General features: G+C 42.4%; 1 long non-coding RNA gene across 1 annotated transcript in view; it reads left to right on the top strand.

The window, feature by feature from the left end:
• Window positions 1–21,796, top strand: part of LOC146802243 (uncharacterized) — a 150,086-nt gene that overhangs the window by 26,420 nt on the left and 101,870 nt on the right. The window contains exons 3-5 of the long non-coding RNA XR_014967371.1: window positions 4,819–4,947; window positions 5,370–5,432; window positions 5,524–5,644. This is a non-coding gene — a long non-coding RNA (uncharacterized LOC146802243). The remainder of the gene's footprint in view (window positions 1–4,818; window positions 4,948–5,369; window positions 5,433–5,523; window positions 5,645–21,796) is intronic.

Genomic DNA, 21,796 nt, shown 5'->3' with positions numbered 1-21,796 from the left:
GACTGTTGAGACGTAGACCTTAGTGTTGGGGTGCCATCAGGGAATATTTCCTGTTAATTGAGGGAACGGTGTCCTCGCAATCCGTGCTTTGGGACGCCTTCAAGGCATATATATGTGGGGTCTGTCTTTCGAAACACGCTGGCATGCTGCGATCCATTTGGGGGAATTGGAAGTAGTTGAGAGGAAACTCAAAGATATAGACGCAGCGGCTCAAACTGTCTCGTCGCCTATACCGCTCCATGACCGTCCAACACTATTGTCCAAATTTACCAATTTAGCCGCCCCAGAGGTTAAATATCTCTGCAAGTACGCGATGGCTCAAGTGTATGGAGAGGGCAAGAGGCCAGGTAGGATGCTTGCCCAATTACTCCAGCCTCAATATCAATCTGCATACATTACACACCTCAACACCGACACTGATACTACCTTGACAAGGGGATCTGAAATCACTGCAGCTTTTCTATCTTATTACACTCACTTATATCCAACACGTAACCCCCTGTGGTGCAAGCCCTGGCCAACTACCTTCAAGAAATAGCCATGGTCTGGTTGGAACGGGGACAGCACGATTGTTATCCTCCCTGATAGATGCAGACTAAATTAGACAGGCGATTGGTGACCTGGCCAGTAGCGATGCCCTGGGCGCCGATGGCCTATTGGGAAAATTTTATAAAGCCTATCAACATGAACTAGCTCCCCATCTGTTGGGGGTATATGATGAGGCTCTACAAAGCGGATCTCTCTCCCTTACTATGCGTGACTCTTTAGTTACACTTCTGCTCAAACCTGGTAAATCACCTCACCAGTGTACGTCTTATAGACCGTTATCATTACTAAATCACGACTACAAGATCTTGTCCAAAATGTTGGCTACCCATTTATCACTGCTTGTGAATACCATATTATGCCCTTTCCAGGCGAGCTTTGTCCCGGGCAGGTCCACTGCGCTCAATCTACGTGCTATTTTCTCACCGATGAATCAAATTGACCCCACACTACCAGCTGCAGCTGTTCTCCTCGATGCCGAAAAGGGCTTTGATTCACTAGAATGGCCTTTTCTATACGCAGTACTGCAGAAACTTAGCATTCCAATCAGTTTTTTAAATCTGATACGCCTTTTATATTCCGACCCGGTTGCCCGTCTAAAACTAAATGGTGAAATTACAGCTCAATTTCCCTTGACACGTGACACCTTTATTATTTATTGTTGCCATGGATCCCTTGGCACGTCATATAAAAGAGCGACACCTTCATCGGGGCTTGCAGTTTCACTTGGGCCCTCTTGCCGCCTCGTTTTATGCCGACGATGTCATACTGTTCATATGAGAACCCGCAACAAATTTGTCCCCATTACTGCGTGAAGTGGTCCAATTTGGAGTATACTCCGGATTGGTCATTAATTGGACCAAATCGGAAATTTTTCCCTTGACAACAGCTACCATTCAAGAGGATTTTGAATACCCCCTGAAATGGTGTATTGACACCCCCAAATATCTCGGCATCTTCTTGCATTGCAACATATCTGAAGTGATCCGCCTCAACTACGGCCTGGCAATAGACCATCTCTCAGCTCAGGTCGAACCGTGGATTAAACTTCCCCTTTCCATGGCTGACAGGATCGCCATAATGAAAATGGTGGTCCTCCCGAGATTCTTATACCTATTCCTAAATATCCTCATCGCCCTCACCTCAATATTCTTTGAGACTCTCCGGACCTTACTCATTCGTCTTGTATGAGTGGTCAAACCACCTCGGATAGGCTGGAATACTCTACTTATGCTTTATGAACGGGGGGATTTGGAGCCCCGGATCTCTACTTATATTGTCTTGTTGCCCAGACTCATTTTACATACTACTGGTATCACCCTGATGCCGACTCCAGTATCTTAAGCCCGAACGTTCCCAAATACATCCTAATCTGCTATCTGCAGCATTACCGTAGGGCTTACCTCGCTGCACCTCAGAAATCCAGACGCTACCGACAGCATGCTGGGCATGGACGAAGCTGCGACGGTATTACAAATGGAATTTCCATGCTCGCCAAATATTCCATTGGCTGATAATCCATGGCTACCCCCCACTACTGAAGTCCTTACAAAATGTACATTGATCAAACATGGACTCCAGACGGTGGGCAACCTGTTCAGAGAGTCACACCCCTGCACCAGGACAGAACTCCTTTCACACAGAGATGCTACGTGTATGGACAGATTTCTTTTGCACAGGGTCCGTGGATCCCTGATTGTGGTGATCCCGGATGCTGTGTCGGAACTTGTGGATTTCCTCCCCTCTCGCTCTTTATAACCTCACCAGACAGTACCCACTTGGTTTTGCGCCTGTACCATCTCTCATTATCTCTTCATCCCGTGGTTGGCGTTAAGATGCGGGCTGCCTGGGAACGTGATATGGGCATATCCATAACTGACAATATATGGCACTACCGTTGTGCACAAACGCGTTACATTTCAAATAACCATCGCCATAAATTATTACATTTTAAATATTTACAGCGAGCTTACATAACCCCGAAAATATTGGCCAAGATAGGTCCCAACACCCCATATGAGTGCGCCCGGTGCTCAGCTTCGACTCCTGATTTCTCACATCTGGCATGGTACTGCGCACCAGTTGAGACATATTGGGGAGAGATTTTCTGCCATTTATCTCTTATGGTGGAGGAGCCCGTACAGCCTGCGCCCTTGGCGGCATTGCTTGGGTATGTTCAACCTTTGAAGAAGAGCATTAGAAGGTTCGCGGCTCTTGCATTACTCATCGTGAAGCGACAGATCTCTTTCCACTTGGGCAGAATGCAAACACCTACTGTATCTACGCTACCCTGCTTCCACCGCCTTCCCGCCCGAAGGATATTTGACAACCACTGAAGACTTACTTATTCACACACCCCCTCGACGGAGACTGAAATGCACAAAGTAGTTATGGGGGGCCGGAATGCGATACCTGGAGATAGTAATATGGCGCGGCTTACTGCTTGATAATGTTGAAGGTACAACATAGACAGTCTTTGATTCACTGTAAAATCTACGCAACCAATTGTATTTGATGTAGCCCACTTTTGCATGTTATTATAATCCTTTTTAGGTCTCGCTGAGCCCAGCGCATGCGGTGCCTCGGAGAGACATTTTGTATTTGGGATTTTCCAAGTGCTGCCTGTGGCCTAAAGCTTGCGTGCACGTGAGCGTGCACACGCGCAGCCGCCATGTGTCTTTCCTCCGCAGTGCTTGATCGTGATGCGATCACTTTCTCTTTCGCGGGCCGCGCGGCCGTGTCAGTTTCACGGCCGCGCGGCCAATGCTTGTTTTTATTTCCTTTTTGCGCGCGGACTTGTTTTCCTGTTTGATACACTCCCGTCGCATTTATTTCATACTCTCTTCTGTGTATTTACTCTTACTCTCGTTATTTCTCTTGTATTCCCTCTACCTTCCTTGCCTTTCCGTCTTCTTCATTTCTGTTTATCTGCTCCTTTCTTTGCCTCTTCTATTCATTTCCCTCCCCTTTTTTTCTCTTTTATTTCCTTTCGATTCCTCTATTTGTTCATTTTCTAATTCCTCTTCCATTCTGTGCATTTTCCCTCCTCTTCTTTTATTAGTTTCTCTTTCCTTCTGTTTTAATGACCCCTTTCTTTTCTACTTCCTTCTTCGATTCTGCTTATTTTTCCTTCCATTACAATTTGGCCCTTCTCTTCGTCTCTGTTCGTTTGCTCCCGTCTTTTTATCTCCTTTTTATTTGCATTATTTTCCCCAAGAAGATGCTTCCGTTGTTTAACCTCGGGAGGAGTCTAACTCTTTGTAAATCTCTTGAAATGCTGCTATTAAAGCTGAAGCCCTGTCTGTGCTGCAGTGTGCGCACCTGGCCCTGCTTACCCCCACCTGTGTGCGCTGTGAACAGACAGCACCGCGGACCCCACTTTGACATTCATTGCATATGGTTCAGTAGTAAAATTATCGTATTGGTGCACAAGCGTTCACACTCATTCTACCTGAATTGTGGTTTTTCAGCCGCGCCCCCATACTTTATTTAAACTACTCTAATGTTCAGTTATCGGATGTTACACCAAGTTGTGTTCAGGAATGAATCGTGATAAAGGGTGTTTCAGCAGAAAAACGGTGACCTTTGTGAACCCCCTTCCATGCCATGAGTCAGCATTGATATAAATAAATACTAACTTGCGCTTTACGCTTTCTTTAAAACCTTCAGCAGGTAATTCCAGATTATAATGCCACGATCTACCATCCGATATGTGCCCCGAAAACGCAAATTCGGCAAAGAAACTACTTGTGGGGTAATCTGTCCTTTTATGAAAATTCGGTGGGGTTTGGTTAATAGGACACACGGAGAAAGATTTCCACTGGACTATGTTAAGTGCTATCCAAACAGACCCCAGAGGTGGAAATATTGACACCAGGCTAATGCGTAAAGAAGCGTACTTGATTATGAATTTTAATTCGGTATCAAGAGGTCTGAAGAAGATGTCTGAAACAAACAGATTGTAGCCAACTCATTTCTGTAACCCTGCGTCCATACTCAGTCTTCTGTAGTTGTTTCAACAATGAAAATGTTAAGTTTTTCCATTCTAAAAACAAGGTAGTCAGCGCTTTGGCATGTGATCCATTTCAGGTTTTACGTTATCTTTTATATATCTTTTTTTTCAAAAAATCACTCATCTCATTTTTGCGTCGACTAATCGTAAACAACGTTGGATTGTTTGACAACCATCACCCTGAGGCTTTGTTTTAGTAAAAAGAACCATGAATTGTGCACCATTATCGAAGTTAAGTAACAATACACTACATCTCCCAGAATCCTTGAGCAGGACCGGTTGCTGTGGGACACACCCAATTTACAAAAGAAAGGTCAGACGAACACAACGCCATTATTCATGTGGCAGGAGGACGATGTGATCCAGAGGGAGCCTTAACAAGCTTTTGTGTAAGTGAAGACAAAGATTTGTTGTGTCACGTTTTAAAAGAGTTAAGCATTTTGCACTCCCAGGCAACCCTGGAGTCTTAACAGCTGTGATAATATGCATGTACCAAAAGCACATACTTTAAATACCATATGACTTGGTCTTGCACGCTTGTTTTCTGTGAATATGCACTCTGAAAAAACTGTTTATTCACACAGGGAAGGCAAATGCAACTTAATTACAATAGCAGCAATAGTGACCTTAATATAATGCAGCACAAATGGTTTGGCAGCAAGATGCTTCTCAAGTTTTCATTTAAAAAAAGCCGGAACAGCTAATCCCGATTGCAAGCATTCTCCACAAGGCTTGTCGAGTGTTTATAGTGTTTTTGAAGCACGCAGGCGAAAGCAAAGACTGAAACAGGTCTGTGGTTTTTTTTTTACAGAAAGGAATTACACTGGGCTCCAGAATCCACTTCTAAACAAATAAAAATGACAGAGACTCGCAGGTAATATAAGCTTTGTAAATTACCACGAACTCTGCGCTTCACTACCAATTTTAAAAGACCTTATTTATTTAAGTCCATACCTTCCTTTCAGAACAACATGAGCAATCCAGAAAAGCATGTCCTGCTCCTTTGATTTGGTGCACGAGTTCAAATCACTAATAACCTCGACAACTGATAAGCTCGAATCAAAACCTTTTGTCGTGCCCCCTAAGGTAAATTCATAACCATTGCGCCATATGAAAGTATATTGGAGTTTGCTGATCACTCAACTCAAAAGTATTTTTCCTTCACCCTTGCAGAATTCACCAAACCCTTGTCCTGAAGAGAACCCCCAAAGAAAGTGTGTGTTTAAAAAGCATAGGCCGGGATCGATAGGGGATCCTAGTTCAACCAGTATCAATATGGACGTATAAATTCATTTGTCTAAAGAAACTATTGGAAGCCCATATAAGATAGCTTTGGACCATTTATACGTTCCAGTACTAAGAACGCTTTCTGTGAATGTAATGCTCTGGACTTGTAAAATCTTGAATTGTTGAAGATGCAATTTTTGCCTAGTTCATGTATAAATTTTGCGCTATCACAATGTATATTTGATTTATCTTTCCATATTTCACACGTGTTTCGAATATTTTTCACTGTATATCCATCGAGTTGGATGTAGATTGTCCTTTCTTTTATTGCACCAAATGTGAAAGTTTAGAAAACGTTTGTGTTCAATCATTATTAAGACAAATTTGAGGTCATGATTATTGAGTAAAATGTACCTCATGCATAAGTAAAGATGTGTTTAAATTTCACAACCACCTGGTGCTGTTTTGTGTATACACTTTCTAAAAGTGGCATTTTCAAACTTACAATTCAAAAACGAACTTTACCGAAACATATATATATTTATTCATTTTTAGTCCAGAGACCCCAAAATCCAAATATGTATCTGCTCCCAATGGGAAATTACACTTAAAAGAAATGTCAAAGCAATCCACATGTTACCTTATGTGGCCTTGCAATAGTGAAAAACAACATTAGCTATATTTCAATATCAGGGCATGTAAAACACATCAGTACATGTCATACCTTTTGAATACACTGCACCCTGCCCATGGGGATGCCTTGGCCTACCTTAGGGGTGACTTACATATAGTAAAAGGGAAAGTTTGGGTCTTGCAAGAGGATGTACTTGCCAGGTCGAAATGACAGTTTAAAACTGTCCTTACAGACACTGCAATGGCAGGCCTGAGCCATGGTTAAAGGGCTACTGAGTGGGTGGCGCAAACATTGCTGCAGGCCCACTAGTAGCATTTGATTTACAGGCCCTGGGTACACCTGGTGCATTGTACTAAGCACTTACTGGTACATCAAACATGCCAATCATGGAAAAACTAATTACCAACATCTTTTAAACAGATGGCACTTGCATTTTGCACTTTAGCACTGATCAGCAGTGGTAAAGTACCCTTAGTCCTAACACCAGCAAAAAATGAAATTCAGCACATAATCAGAAACAGGAGGTCAGAAGCAAAAAAGACAGAGGAAAGCATGCCAATAGCTGAAAAGTTTAACATGTGTCCCCCCAGCTGAAAGTAGGGAGAACTACCCATACACATGGGAGTTCTCATCACTAAGGTGGAAGAAGCTCAACAGACCATCAGCAATGGCGTGTTCTGTTTTAGGGCGGTGTTCCACCATAAAGTCCATTTCCTATCAGGGAGATGGACTACCTCAACAGTTTAGGATTCTCACCCCTCATTTGCATTACCCATCTGAGGGGTCTGTGGTCTGTCTAAACCTGGGAGTGAGTCCCAAACAAGTAGGGTCTTAGCTTCTTTAGCACCCAGACCACAGCAAAAGCTTCCCTTTCTATTGTACTCCACCTCTGTTCCTTGGGAAGTAACCTCCTACTAACATAGGCTATAGGTTGATCTAGGCCCTCTTTGTTTAGCTGTGAAAGCACGGCTTCCACACCATGCTCTGAGGCAACAGTCTACACCACGAATTACTTGGAAAGGCGCGTTTGACAGAGAGCAGCACTGAGCACTTTACAGCACGGGACACATTTGCTGTACCGGCGGGACCAATAGGACCACAACACCCAGCAGCCCTAGAGCCGGGAGGCACCCACGCGCAATGGCCGAGCCGAGAGGCACACATTAGCGGCTGCGGGCTCCCACGGGGCGGTAGCGCTTGACATAGAGCAGCACTGAGCACTTTACAGCATGGAACACTTGCTGTACCGGCGGGACCAATGGGACCACAACACCCAGCAGCCTCAGCGCTGGGAGGCGCCCACGCTCATTGGCCGAGCCGAGAAGCACACATAAGCGGTAGCGGGCTCCCGCAGCATGGGACGCGCGCGGGCGTGCCCGGGCGTAGCCCAGCCCAAGGGCGGGCCCGTCTGCGCCCGTCAGAGGCCAAAGGAGGCCTGGCTGGGCCACATTATTGTCATCTTCCGATCTAGTGGACTCTTGTGGACCCTTGTTTGGACTATAACAGTAAGGTATGAGGGAATAACGTTGCCACTATAACAAGTACTAACATTAGTAAATGGCACAGAAAACAATGAGTAAACGTAAATCATTAACAGGCCAGGGTGTTGTGGGGACTTTGGATGCATTTTTATTGAGGGCAGAGTCAGTCCTTATTCATGAAATTGCACTCACTGAGGGCAGATTATCCTTAGAGCTACAACCCCCCCCCCCTAAATCAGCGTGTAACGTCTGGCCCTGTAGAGCTCATTAACTTCCAACTCAATTTCTCCCCGACTAATGAGTTGCATAATCTGGTATCCGATTCAGAGTCTACTGATGCACTTAAGATAAGCAACACCTCAACCAGGCCAAAAGTAACAACTAGGGGTCAAAAAGGCAAAATTAGCCAGGGGAGTAGCTCTGTACCCCAGTCTAAGAAAAGAAAGGGGCAGGGTTCTAATAGGCAATCTCACCCCCTCCCAAAGAGAGGCCGCAAAACCAAAATCGTGGAGGAGGAGAATTGTCCGGAACTTAACCTGGCTCATAAGGATTCTACTTCAATAATCCTAACCCCACCTCAGAATAATGACAACGGGGAGTTTTGGACAAAAATGGGTGCGGTTGTTTCAGCTTTATTGAACCCGTTGATACACAAGCTATCTCTACTGGAAGCAAGCATAGATACATTGGAAAAGCTTGCAGGTAATACCCTCCCTCATCTGACTAATACATGCCAATGTAGAATCAAGTCTGCCCTGTCTAACAGGAATGGGGCCCCACGATTACTCAGTCGAACATTCATGTCCCTGGAATTAGGAAAGCACCTGAAACTGTCTCATTGGACCCTTCACATAACTCCCACAACACGGCCGGTCCTGGAATACCGCATATAGGAGAAGCATCCTCTAGAATCAATCAAGTAGACATAGTACAGGGACCATCCACTATCCAAGAGCGGCTGTCGAATGTTCAAAAAGAATCCCTCCCCGGCAGGCATAATTATGCACGTAGAGAGGGAGCCCAGACACTAAATGCCACAAGACAGCAAAAACAGCCCCCGAGAGACTTGCCCAGCTCAAATACATTACAACTACGGAGTTTAAGATGGCACGGCGGATCGGTTGGATAGGAAGCTCTAAAATGCCTCTAGAGGGTGACTGTGGAGTATTAACATTTGGGTCACCAGACCTGGTTCGAACAATATTAGATAGGGTGGGCGACTGGCCAGTCAGATGTACAGGGATTAACATTCTACCACTTGGTTATTTCTACAAACCACATGGTCTCCCACAGTTCATACCAGGGGTGGATAGAGACTGGGGGTTGAGACAACCTAGGTATGATATTCCAGTTAACAACTATTTTGATGTCCTCAATACCTCAGAGGATAATGACTGACTGACACTATTAGACGGGGGTCTAAATCTTGATGTGGGACTTCCCAGGGGCCATGAGAATGTAGCACCACCTAATGACTGCATTGCAGTACAAGAGGCTGTAGTTCTCAGGTCGCCTTACGCGACAATTGTAAGGGAACCTATTGAAAGAGGTATCACGAGAAGTACTTTAGCCACCCACTTGGATCCATGTGAATTCCCAACCCTGGCCCTAGCTTTACCCTTTAGTGATAGCGCCCCGCTTCTGAGTTTGCCTCCCCCTTGTGGTGATTGTTCTCCATGCAAGGTCATTTCCTGGAACATTGCAGGGTTGCGTAATAAGATAAATAATCAAACATAGTGTAATTTCTTCTCTGACCAGGATATAGTATGTCTCCAGGAAACTTGGGTCAGAGAACCAATTCATATAAATGGATTCAAAACACACCATACACCTGCAGTAAAGGAACGAGGGGGTAGAGCAAAGAGCGTGCTTTGTACGTATATTTCAAATAAGCTTGCACTGGACAAAGTAGATCTAATTATGGGGAATAGCTACTATCAGCTAGCAAAATTACAACAAAATCGGACCCATTGTACTATCTTGGTTAACTATTACAATAACATTCCGCCAGACAACTTTGGCAATGTTGTATGAAAACTTGGTAGCGATGTCAAATCATTTATCAATGCCAGTGGTAAAGAGACTATGATAATCTTTGTGGGTGATTTTAATTGTGCTGTATGTCCAAATGAGGATAGCAGGATTTGTGGTAATATTGATGAAGAGGGCATATGTAGTACCCGTTTTTGTCACAACATGATGGGGGAGATGTTAAATGAGTTGATCGTGAGTACTGAGCTTGGCTTTGTGAATGATCTATTGGTGAGACCTTTTCCTATGCCTTATACATTTAACGGAAGAGGTCTATCCTCAACAATAGATTATATATTGGTCTCACTTAACCACGCACCCAGGCTTTCTTTTATGGTGGGTGATAATCCCATGAGTGACCAATTCCGTTATGCCTAGAGGTCAATCTGCCATCGCATAGGCTTGCCAGAGTTGATAATAATGCAGAGATGGCGGGAAAAGTAATACTTAATAGAACCAACGGGTACACCTTGTGGTGGACAAAGTTCGATCCTCATGCTGTTACAAAACAACTAGTAACAAAATGTAAAACAGCCATCAAAAACTGCCTGAGTGAATCAGCCCCACAAGATGGTATTCTACTGTCTTTCCAGCAAAGAGAGGCTGGGGTTAGGGAGCTATTATTTGTGCAACTCAGCAACAAGGTAAAAAAACAGGGGTGGTTCACCACAAAATGTACACGCGCTCTTACCAACCTAAAACAGGAGTTGCACAGGCAACCTAGAAACCTTATTAAGGTCAGACAGGCAAGACTAGACTATAGATTGGCCCTCAAGGAAAGAAGATGTGCCCAGAGAAGGGAAGTATTGGAATCCCTTCATAGTGCGGCACAATTGAAAGATAGTGCTGCCTTTTGGAGAGTGGTGAAAGCTCCGTTTTTACAAACCACGGGTGGCCCCACAATAGAAATTGCGATATCCAAGGAGCTATGGATTAAACACTTCTCAAAGGTGTATAATGGTCAGGTGAATCCATACCTCCTAGTTAGTGATACGTCAGTGGAGTCCACTGACTACGCAAATCTACAGTTCACCTTGGAGGAAGTAGAAAGAGCCCTATCAGCGAGCCAGAGCGGTAAGGCGCCTGGCCCGATGGAGTACCTGTGGATTTGTTTGTCAAACATCTACCTTTGGGGGCCCATTATTACACAAGTCATTAATGCTAGTTGCATGGCCCCTATGCCAAAAACATAGGCGCAATCCATCATAGTCCACATCTTTAAAAAAGGGGACCGAGACGATCCCAGGTGTTACAGGCCCGTTTCTTTAATGGATTCTGTGGTCAAGGTAGCGGGACGGGTTATCCTGGAACGTCTCCAAGCCTGGGAAGAGGAAAACTCGGTCCTATCGGATATACAATATGTATTTAGAGAACGTTTGGGGACGATTGAGCAGAGCTTAAACCTGGCCTTACTGGTGGGTAAATATACGAGAGTCAAGAATGGCCGTTTTTACCTGGCATTTGTTGACCTTACTGCGGCCTTTGATTCAGTAAGACATGATAGGCTGTGGGAGGTTCTTAGAGCCGTTGCGGTTGATCCTCATATACTCTTTTTAAGGCGTCTGTATAGTACTGCATCGGCAAGCGTGTGCTTTGGTTTGGCTGGCGAGCTCACACCTGCCTTTCCTGTTGAGAGGGGGGTGCGGCGAGGTTGTGTGCTGGCCCCTTTCCTTTTTAACCTGTATACAAATCGACTGTGCCAAGCCCTTCTCAGGAATAATCAAGATTACCCCTCTGTGAATGGACACCCCATACCTGATCTCCTTTACGTGGATGACGCAGTTTTACTGTCAAGAACTAAATTAGGTCTACAGAGGGTTTTAGATAGTTTTACTGTTTTTATGAAGGACCTTGGCCTTAACGTTTACATTTCTAAGACTTTTACAATGAGCTGCGGTCGTGGGTTTCAGAAAATGGAAAGTATGTTTCTGCACAGGCAAAAATTAGTTCAGATAAAGACCTTTTCCTACCTAGGTATTCTATTTAATCAAGGCGACTCGTGGGCACAAGCTATTCTTCCTAAAAAACAGGCATTCATCAAGACAACAGCTGCCTTGACGTCTTTTTCAAGAAGGCTAGGTAGGAAGCAGCCAGGTGAGCTTATTCAAATTTACAAGGCCAAATGCACCGCTAATGCAATGTATGGGGTGGGAATATGGGGTTTTGCCAACACCCTCCCCATACAAATTGTCAAACTCTTTTTTAAGATATATTTTATCGGTGCCAGCAAATTCCCCTTCTTATGCCTGTCATGACGAGCTAGGTCTTCCTTTTATCTCAGACCTTATTAAACTAGAACCAATTCTCCTGTGGCATAGGATCTGGTCAAAGGACCAGCCAAAGCTAAATAGGGACTGCCTAAAACTGCCTAAAACTGGAAGGGGCTTTAAAGGTAAAGTATGTCTGTGATTTCACAAAGGATATTGGGCACCCAGGATACTTTACAGACCCTGGGTCCTTACAGGCAATCTCCAGAAAGGCCCTAAGAAAGGAGTGCCTTGAGCTATTGGTTATAGCGAGAATGACAGGAGAAATTTTAAAACCCAGCGTAAGGCAACATCAGTTAATCATAACCACCTCTTATATGGAACCTTACCTTACATTTGTACCTATTTGGGAAAAAGGGGGTGGTGATGGACAGTTTCTGAATGATGCAGAATACTCTTACCAAGTCAAGAGATCATGGTTTTAATCCATCACCGTTTTTTAGCTCACTGCACCATCCCAGCTCAGAACCTGGCTACATGCAAATTAGTCTGTACCTGTCCCAGTGCATGATGGGAACAGGACAAACCAAACTACCAAGCCAATTCTTATACTGGGAAGGAAACAAGCTTCCGGGGACCGGTTTCTGGCATCACAGCCTTCATCGGCCCGGCTTGCCTGAATCCTGATGGTGCAATGAGCAAGGGACTCACGTCTGAGCATACCCTCCCACACTGAGTGTGGATAAAATCGATTTGGGAAAAAAGGGGGTGGTGATGGACAGAGTTTCTGAATGATGCAGAATACTCTTACCAAGTCAAGAGATCATGGTTTTAATCCATCACCGTTTTTTAGCTCACTGCACCATCCCAGCTCAGAACCTGGCTACATGCAAATTAGTCTGTACCTGTCCCAGTGCATGATGGGAACAGGACAAACCAAACTACCAAGCCAATTCTTATACTGGGAAGGAAACAAGCTTCCGGGGACCGGTTTCTGGCATCACAGCCTTCATCGGCCCGGCTTGCCTGAATCCTGATGGTGCAATGAGCAAGGGACTCACGTCTGAGCATACCCTCCCACACTTAGTGTGGATAAAATCGATTTGGGAAAAAGGGGGTGGTGATGGACAGAGTTTCTGAATGATGCAGAATACTCTTACCAAGTCAAGAGATCATGGTTTTAATCCATCACCGTTTTTGGGAAGGGTATGCTCAGACGTGAGTCCCTTGCTCTCCATGCCACTGGAATCAAGCTATCCTGGCTGACGAGGGCTGAAAGCCCGAAACCGGTCCTAGGATGCTTGTTTCCAGTCCAGGGAGGACCTGGCTTGGCAGTTCGGGCTGGACTGTTCCCATGGGGCACAGGGTCAAGACTGATTTGCATATGGCTGGGTTCAAACTGGAATGGCATGGTGAGCAAAAAAACGATGGATTTAGGCCCAGATCTCTGTACTGGGGTGAATGTATGACATTGTTCTGCATTCTGTCCATCAATTGTTGTTTTTGCATTTGTCACCCCGAGTGGGAAGGGTATGCTCAGACGTGAGTCCCTTGCTCTCCATGCCACTGGAATCAAGCTATCCTGGCTGACGAGGGCTGAAAGCCCGAAACCGGTCCTAGGATGCTTGTTTCCAGTCCAGGGAGGACCTGGCTTGGCAGTTCGGGCTGGACTGTTCCCATGGGGCACAGGGTCAAGACTGATTTGCATATGGCTGGGTTCAAACTGGAATGGCATGGTGAGCAAAAAAACGATGGATTTAGGCCCAGATCTCTGTACTGGGGTGAATGTATGACATTGTTCTGCATTCTGTCCATCAATTGTTTTTTTTACATTTGTACCTGGCAGCTTCGACAGACGGTTATTAACCTGGTTATTAACCTGGTTTAGACTTACTTTTGTGGGTTTTGCTTCCATGGCAGGCACTGGCAGTCACAGGCAGGCGTACGGCGGTGGGCAAAACTTTCAGAACGCATATATATATATATATATATATATATATATATATATATATATATATATATATATCAAAAATAAAAAATATACATATCTATATATAGTAAAAACAAAAAAATATAAAAAATAAGCTGTATTTTGTTTTAAAACATTGCCAATTAAACTTAAAAAGTAAAAAATAAAAAAATACCTTTAACTTAAAGGATCTTAAACAAAAACGTCTTAATATTAAATGCACAAACACATAATAATAAATATATATTTAAACAATATTAACACAAGTATTAGATTTCGGAAATTTTAAATATACTATTCCCACTCCAGGCAGTGCAGCAGTAGGGAAAGCGTTGAACTACGGAGGGGCAAAATTTACTATTTCCTCTCCAGTCTGTTTAAAAGTAGAGAAAGTAATTCACTTTCAAAAACATACCATATTTTAAAACATTTATAAAATGAACAAAAATGAAAACTATTAATATAAAAAGGTAATATTTAGATACATTTTAAAAACAATTAATGTACATAGTTATATTTTTTCATTAATTAATATCAAATATAAAATGCCATTGATTATTTAATTCAATTCCCACACTATACTCCCACATACCTAGCTGCCCAAGTTTAAAATATAATGAAAACACAAAATTATAACACAATTAACATATGAAGTATTAAATAAAAGAATTAGTAATACATGAACAATTAATTGTTAATTAATTATTACTTAAATATCTTCCCACCCTATCCCACTAAAAACACAACACACACCAAATTGATAACATAAAAATATATTTCCTGAATAATTTACATAATTATAAATAAATTACACATTTTAATTAAAATTATTAATTAATTAAAATGTAAAATTTACTTAATTATCTACCAACCCTATAAACAACCCACACATAAAATATAGCTTAAAAAATATACTTACACTATTTACATAATTATCAATTAAATAATTACAAATTAACTAATATTTAATAATTATTACTTAAATAACTTCCCATCCTATACAACTACAAACACAACCCGCACCTATAACATAACTTTAAAAATAATATGTAAACAATTTTCATAAATAGTTATCAATAATTAATTAATAATTAATGAATTATTACTTAATTACCTTTCCACCCTAATACCCTACAAACAACCCGAACCTAAAACATAACTTACATTTCTTTTACATAATTTACATAATTATCAAATATATAATTAATAATAAATCAATTATTACTTGATTAACTTGACACACTATACCCCTACAAACCCAACAACCCAAACCTAAAACTTAACTTTTAAAAAACAATGTTTACACCATTTACATAATTGATTATCAATTAAATAATTGATGTTAAATATATATAATTATGAATTCATTATACTTAATTTACTTCCTACCCTGTACCCCTATAACCTTCAAAATCCACTACAACACTATAAATTACTATAAAATATAAAAAATAAATTAAAATTATAAACAACTTAAAATTACAAACTATATTAAAAAACATTAACAACCATTATACAAACAATATGTAACAATTGCAATATTATTTAAAACACATAAAGATAATAAAAAAGAATATTTTTTACAACAATATTAACAACAATGATATTCCTGGAAACGATATAACTTACCTTAAAAATCGATATTTGTTTCAACGATATTCCTGCATCACAGTAATTCTGTGACACGATAATAAACACTCAGCGGCCTATTACGATGTCGGGCGGACGTCTCGGAAACGGGACTGACTGACCTCCGGTCCTGACCGACTGATTAGGCATTTCCCTATGGGAGCACGTGTTACAGACGTAAACCGGCCATATTACATGCTCCCATGGGGAAATGGGAGGTGGTGTCAATCCATGCACCCCATGGTAGGCACCTTAAGGTGCTTGCCACGGGGTGCAGGGATTAACTGGGAGGCACCATAGGTGCCCCCTCTGCCACCAACTGGAGGCCACCAAGGAAAGGGAGCCCTGCTAGGGGCCCCTCATACTTGCTCTGCGACAGGCTTTCTATGTCAGAAAGCCAGGCATGGAAAGCCTGCTGGAGACTGAGTATTGTAATCCCAAGGGCGCAAAGGCCGCCCTTTGGGATTACAGGCCGGCCTCCGACTGACCGACAAAGCCAGCTGGACTGACCGGTTTGTTTCAATGACGACCGGCTGATTCATAATCAGCCAGTCAGAATTGAAACCGATGATGGCGATCGGAAAGCCTCCAACCTTTGTTCGGAGGCTTTCCGTCCGCCATTGTAATAAGCCCCTCAATATTAGTGTCACTCGATATTTAGGACTCAATATTTTGTCCGAGTACCAACTAGATATTAAAGTCTTCCCATTAGAAAAACCTAGATTTTACATTGTGTGTTGATGATTCTTGTCTGAGGGATCCATATGGAGGATTGAGAGCTGCATATGCATGGTCTGTTTCAGAAACGTTAGATGCATCCTCCTTACCAAATGTAACTTCAGCACAAGTAGCAGAGTTGGTAGCTCTAACAAGAGCTTGCTGCTTGTCAGAGAATTGGGGGAGACTATACAGATAGCCAGTGTGGTTTTGGTGTTATGCATGACTATGGTCAGCTCTGGTCACAAAGAGGGTTCATGAAATCCTCAGGTGCTCCAATATTTGATGTGTTGGATGCAATTCCTAAATCAAAACAAGTGGCAGTCTTAAAGTGCCATGCCCATAAGGCTAGCAAGGATTTGGTCACATTAGGAAACAAGTATGCTGACCAAACGGTGAGGCATTGCGCCTTGCAGGAAGAGAAGGTCATTCAAGAAAATGATGATGAAAATTTTGCAAATTATGATGTTACACAGAGCTCAAATAATGCAAATTGTTATTTTATGTATTCATTGCAGATGTCTCTGACTGATCTGAGGGGCCTGCAGGAAGATACTCCTGATGATGAGAAAGTAAAATTAATAAGATTGGGTTGCAAAAATAATTATCAGGATTTGTATGTAAATAAAGATCAGAAGTATATTCTACCTATCTCGATAATGCAGCCCGTGGAAATATTTGCATAGTCAAGCTTTTGAAGGGAGAGATAGTCTAATCAGGTTTTTTTTAAACGTATTGGGAAAATACAGGTTTTCAACATGTTGCTGAAAAAGTATGTAACAGGAGTCAGGTTTGCCACCTAAACAATCAAGGGAAAAAGACTGTTACTGTAATGAATCACATTGGGAAAATCAAACGGCCCATTTATGAGACTGCAAGCAGACTTTATTGAGATGCCACTTTGGCTTAAAGAATATCTTGGTAGAAGTTTGTTTGTTCTCTAAATGGGTTAAGCTCTTTCCCTCTAGGAGAGTTGATAGCCTTACAGTGGCCAAATTGCTGTTGCAGGAGTTGATACCCAGATTTGTCCTCCCGTCATCTGTTGAGACTGATCGTCCCATACACTTAAAGAATGAAGTGCTACAGAGAATTTGTGCAGCTTTTGAGATCAAGCAAACATTCCACAGCACTTATCAACTTCAATCCTCTAGTGTGGTGGAAAGGACAATTGATACCCTCAAAACAAACTGGCTAATGTATGTGCCTCAACATGACTGAAATTACCTGATGCACTTTCCCTAGTGTTGATTAATATGAGAAGTATTCCAAACAGGAAGACAGGCATATCACCCAATGAATCATCGGGGGTAGAGAAATGAGACTGGCAGAGCAATGGGTAAGCAATGAGACTTGCCTTCAGCTACATTAGTTTCAATGACTGATGGAATCATTCTGAATTATTGCAAAAGTCTGGCTGATGTGGCAAAATCTGTCTTTTGCCAGGCGGATGCAGTCACAGAAGACTACAGATACACTCCCTGCTACAATCTTAAGCAGGGGACTGGATTCTCATTCATAAACATGTCTATTAAGGCTGTTTGAACTATTGGTTGAGTGGCCTTTACCAAGTTATCCTGACCACCAATAGCACAGTCAAGTGTGTGGGAGTGCCTCAATGGATCCACGCTGGTCACAGGAACATGAAAATCATTTGGAACCATGCAAGAGGCAGAAGCCGATAACCAAGATGCACAGAGTGCTGAACAAGGTAACTGTTCAAGTGACAGTTCAAGCCAGGTTTGCAGCATGTATCCAGGCATGGGTGGAGAATATTCTGGCAAAAAAATTTATTTTGTAACTGGTGGATATCACGTTGAAAACCATGCGGGAAATTCAAAGAAAAATCTAATACGACAGTTTCAAGTGATTGGGAGTTCAGATGAATAGATGGTTGTATGTCGGAACAACTAGTTCCTCTACAACGCCTACCTTTACAACGCAGTCTCTACAAGGACCACGTCTTAACCACAAACTGCTTTACCACACATTCCTTTACCACAACATTTCGTTGTAAAAGCATGCATGGTTATCTGTGGCTAATGTTACAACGCCCTCTCTCTCCCCCTGAGCCCTAAATACACCCCCAATCTCCTAAAAACTGTCCTGAAACCCCCTACCCTCTAAAAACGACCCCAATTCCCTCCCACCCCAAAAAAGTACCTTGAACACTAACCCCCTAAAAGCTAGCCCAAAGCCCCACCTCCTAAAAACTACCCCAAACCTATCCCCCTCTAAAATCTCCCCCAAACCCCCACCCCCTAAAAATTACTCCGGACCCCCGACCCCCTAAAAACTACCCTGAACCCCCACCCCCTATAAACGATTCCAAACCCCTCTTACCTGTCCTGTTCTTTTTCCAACGCTTCTATCTCCCCGCTAATCCCTAACACTAGACCGACTTTGCCTTAACCACGCACATGCGTGGTTGAGGCAAAGTCATTGTTTGGGCAAGTCGTTGTTCGGCTCCCCGAATTCGTGGCTCTAACCTCGTTGTTCTGGATGTTTCCCATTGCTTGGAACAACAAAAGTCCAGTAACAAATTGATCAGAGTGAAGGGCTGTTACCATGCAAAAGAGCAAAGCATGGGTGGCAGCAAGATGAAGTAGACTCTGATCAAAATTATAAGCTTCACAAATTGTAATTGAAAATCAGAGTTAAAAAGACCCCCTTTTGAAAGAAGAATATTTGCTGTAGAAAGAACATACAAAGGAGAGCTTGAACAAAGTATAAAACTATGGGGCTTATTACGATGTCAGGCGGACTTGCATCCTCCCAACACCATTAAGAAAACGGGACCAACCGACCTCCTGTCTGCGGTCCCAACTACCTAATTATGATGCGAAAGCACATGGTGCAGTTGCATACTGACATTTCCTAAGGGAGTATGTGCTACAGCCATGAACCGGACTTAGCACAAGCTCCTATAGGGAAATGGTAGGTTGTGTTCATCCCTGCACTGCATGGCAGGCGCCTCAGGGTACCTGCCACATGGTACAGGGATCAACAAGGGAGCACCATGCCCTCTTGGCCCCCAACTGGAGGCCACAAACAGAAGGGGGCCCTGTTAGGGGTCCCCAAACTCACTCTCCAATATGCTTTCCATGTCAGAAAGCCCGGCATGGTAAGCCTGCAGGAAACCGAGCATTGTAATCTGGACAGTGTAAAACACCGTCCACATGGACTATGGGCTGGTCTCCGACTGGTCCACCGGCTAGTTTCACTTCAGACTGCCTAAATTGCAACTAAGCGGTCGGAAGTGAAACCGACGATTTTGGTCAGAAAACCTCTGAGCTAAGGTTGGAGGCTTTCTGACCGAGATCGTAATTGGCCCCTAAGTGAACATCAACGTTTTGAGAGAAATCAAGAACTAAAGACTGTCACTGAATAAGTAGGGCTGAAGAAATTCCCAGGAAGAGAACTCGCAAACAGAAACACTGTAAGCCAGAGCCAAAGATAGAGAAACTATCAGCCCGGGAGACTGATCACAAGTATGCAGCACCAGAATGGATGTATCTAGCTACAGTGTTGGAAGATGATACTGATGAAGATAATATCTCCAACTGAATAAGTTCCATGACATCTTTTTAAAAGGCCAGATTTAGAGACAGATTTAGAAGAAGAACCACCTTGAGGGTGAAAAGAGTCTTTAAATAATGAATTTAGATGAAAATCATAACACTGATTACTTTATTTTACGCAAAGACTGAATAAAAGGAAGAACACATAGAGATTGTAAACTTTTTGATGAACTTGACTTTGACTTTATTATTTTCACGCTAACAAGAACTGAGATTGATCAAATAAAGAAAGAAGGAAGAATTTTTTGTGAATGGAGCTTGATATTTTTCCTGGTTTCTTTATGTTGATTCTATAAGAGAAGAAAATAAAGAACTTGATTTTTGCCACTATTTATTTTTTTTTTGTTCATGGTCTCTATAATGAGGATAGGAATCAACACTTACTGTAAATTTTTAGGGATAACATTATTAACGTTAATATTAATATTAGTTGGCCTATCAGTGTGATTATGAACTCCTATGGGAAATGTTTTGAATTGAATTGCGATTCTCCAAATGAAATGCAAAGTGAATTAAGAATTTATTAGAGACATTGAGGCCAACATTATGCATATCACTTTTAATGCCCCTCCACTGCAGCACCTTTAAAGAACACTCAACATAACAATCTAGACTTAGAACTCCACAGTCCATAAATAATCCTTGCATAGAAGACTCCTCCTCTTTAAATGCAGCCTTAAAATTCCTATGTCTCCCCTTCTTTCTTCTTATCTTCCTCCTTTTGACCTTCTCTCCTCTTTACAAAGACTCTACGGAGAACAATAAGGTGTCACTAACATAAAATATAGGACACTCCTCCATAAATATTTTGCAAAATACTCCAATTGCATTATATAGCCAAAAAAGTTCAACACTTACTAAAATCATATAGTCCTGTTACTTTCCGTAATGCACTGTACAAAAAGACTCCCTCTTACGTCCATTCCCTCATATAAATCACTTTTCTTTTTTTTTAAAGGGTCATGGTGGGAGGGATAATGTTAGCCTCCGTGTCTTTAATCGTTAATGAAATCTTGATTCTCTTTGCATTTCATTTGGAGAATCGCAATTTCATTTCAAGACCGGAGGCTACCATTATGCATGATGAAATCCCTTCAACACCACATTTTACACATGCGTTATTGGTCTGAAATATTGTCTTGCAAAAGTACCTGCATTTGACCAATCCGCCACCTTTGAACTCTTCCAAACATCCACCTGCCATGTACAACTTACTTGCCATCGCACCTCTCAAAGAATGCGCTTTATATCGATTAATATCAATTCCTGCTTCCTTCATAACATCCTGTACCCACCTTGCAATGGTCGCTGAACTCACCGCTTTGTGCGGTTTTAAATATGAAATTAATAACTGTTCTTCTCCATGCGCTCTATATTCCATCATCCTTTTCTCATACTCCATCAAACATTGACCACACACAACTTAGGATTTTCTGTAAACTGAGGATAAAAGACTGACTCAGACATGGTCTTAGTTCTCTTCCATATCTCAAAATGAACTCCCTCTGGACCATACAATCTACTACTTACCTTTAATGCTTTTACATCTGAACATCTCCTGCATGAAACCAAACATAAAAGAGTTTCTCTGTAATCATTTGACTATCTAAAAACCTATTCACCAGCCATTCTACAAATGTCTTCAATATTTTATTCACATCCCACAGCACATCATAACGTGCCCTGGGAGGTCTTCATAATCCCATACTTTTCAAAATCCTACAAACCAACACATTCCAACCTACTAATCTCCCATCTACCTGTG

The sequence above is a fragment of the Triturus cristatus genome, chromosome 8 (assembly GCF_964204655.1).
Source record: "Triturus cristatus chromosome 8, aTriCri1.1, whole genome shotgun sequence".
In the NCBI taxonomy this organism is placed as follows: domain Eukaryota; kingdom Metazoa; phylum Chordata; class Amphibia; order Caudata; family Salamandridae; genus Triturus; species Triturus cristatus.
Note: the sequence above shows the minus strand (reverse complement) of the source record. Positions and strands in the feature narration are given on the sequence as shown.